The following is a 2,222-nucleotide window of genomic DNA, read 5'->3' as shown; positions in this document are numbered from 1 at the left end:
GCCATTGCTAAATATTTTGAAAAAAGATAAAAATGTAGTATTAGGAAATAAGGTAACAAATTTAAAGATAATAAAAAATCATACAACCCTTTAAAAACCTGCTTTCATTAACAGTTTTAATTTTCAAAAAAATAAAGAAAGAAAATGATGGCAATGAGGAAATATTTTTAGTTGGGGATGGGGACTAGGGAAGTAGATTGCTTAAGAATGGGAGAGAAATGCCTAAGAGGGGAAAAAACAGCTGCCATTAAAAGAAATAGCAAAAATATTTTATAAATAGTAATAAGATACCCTGTATTTATAATATGGCTTTCTTCCAAGGAATTCATGGTAATGTATTTTTTATAGTGAAGATAATTTTTTAAAAGAAGATGAACCAATATAGGGTAAGCTCGAATCACTCTTTTAAAAAAAACTACATGATATTCTGACACTGAAGATTAATTACTAAAAAAAAGAGAATCTTTTAAAGATATTTTAAAACCTCAGATAAAGGTTTTTGTCTGAAAAAAAATTCTTACTAGGCCCAAGTTTCTATTGAACAATCAAAGAAATAACAATGATGAAACATTTATACTGAAATACTAACTTGAAACCCAACAAACATTGCAATGAAATATTTAAATATTTTAAAAGCTATATTTTAAGAGGCAGAAAATAAGAACAGACACTACTTTAGATATGACAAACATGTTTTATTTTTTCTATGGCTATTATAATACAATACCTTTTGTTTTTATGTCCTTGTTTTTGAAATATTTTAAATTCTCGTTGGGTAGAATTTGGTAATACTTTGTAAAGGAGCAGCTTCTAGTTAGGCTTGTCACAGGGAGTTGGTAGTATTCTTGATATGAGCATAGAAGCACGAAAAAAGTTAATTTGCACAATATTAATGATGAAGTAAGGTAGAGATCTTATTTGACTTCAAGTTCAATACTTTTAAGTACTACATAAATCTGTGTTCTACCAGATTAAATTGCAAAGTATTAAACTGCAAATAGAGAAGCGACTTTATACAGTATTTCTATGCTGGGTTTCTAATTTTTGTGTGCTATACTTAGAAAAAAAATTGTCTTCCTGGTAATAAAAAATTTGTTAAGGACACAAAAATAGGTCTTATAAACAATATAAACAATGGAAAAAAAGGGGAGACTATTTCAATACAGGCAGGGCAGAACATAAGGCCTTGATTGGGATGGTTCTCTTTATTTTTGTATGATATATGTTATGTGAATACTATAAAGTGAAAAATATATACTTGGGGAACAATATGTATGGTGTTTTTTCACCTTATTTTAAAAAATTTATTTAAAATTTAAAATTTAAATTTTTTATTTTAAAAATTTATTTTTTTAAAATAAGGTGAAAGAACAAAGAAGGTATGCTGACTCCCAATTATTTATAATTTAAAATCATAATACTAACATGCAATTGATCCTTTAACAAAAATATTTTCTATTTGATAATAAATGTTCCCCATTGTTTTAAAAGTCACTCTCTCTTTCATAATCAAAACTAACCAATCAAAAAGAGGCTTTGTAAATATGGTTGTATCTTCATTTTTGAAACTAAGATTTTGTAGAGCAGAAATGTTAGTTTATTAGGTGGCACGTTAGTTTATTAGGTGCAATCCAGGATCCATTTATGGTAAGCAGACCAGGACTTTTTGGATATTCCTATCACCTCTCCACCCTACTTACTGTACTTACTCACATTATTCCTTAGAGTCAGGTGTTTTCCTAAGAGTGTCGGGGAAGTAACTCCTTATCTAGGTTGCTCTTGCTTGGCTCCAAGTTGCCATATTCTCTGCATATCAAGACATCTTCAACTCTTGTGACAAATTTCATGCTCCTCTGGTTTTACAACTTAACTAGGTTAGAAGGAGAGGGTATAAGGAGAGGGCATAGTGGAACTATCTGCACATGATTCATTAGGACTTAATTAGAACTTAGAGAGGACATCTCTCTCATGCGTTACTTACTTGCTCAATCAACATATACTTATAAGCTCCTATCACGTCCCAGGAACTATTTTAAATGCTAGGGACGCAACAATTTAAAAAGATAGGTAACAATCTACTGAGTTTTTATTCAAGGCATTTGGGGGAATGAGGAAGTTTAGAGGATCTAGACAGTAACACAAGTTAACATTTACTTAACCTCTTTACATTTAAACTTATTTAATAATAATTTTGAAAATTGCCTAGCACTCTGACACTATGA

Source organism: Sturnira hondurensis, unplaced genomic scaffold (assembly GCF_014824575.4).
Source record: "Sturnira hondurensis isolate 20B ecotype Veracruz unplaced genomic scaffold, ASM1482457v3 Scaffold0019428, whole genome shotgun sequence".
Taxonomy (NCBI): domain Eukaryota; kingdom Metazoa; phylum Chordata; class Mammalia; order Chiroptera; family Phyllostomidae; genus Sturnira; species Sturnira hondurensis.
Note: the sequence above shows the minus strand (reverse complement) of the source record.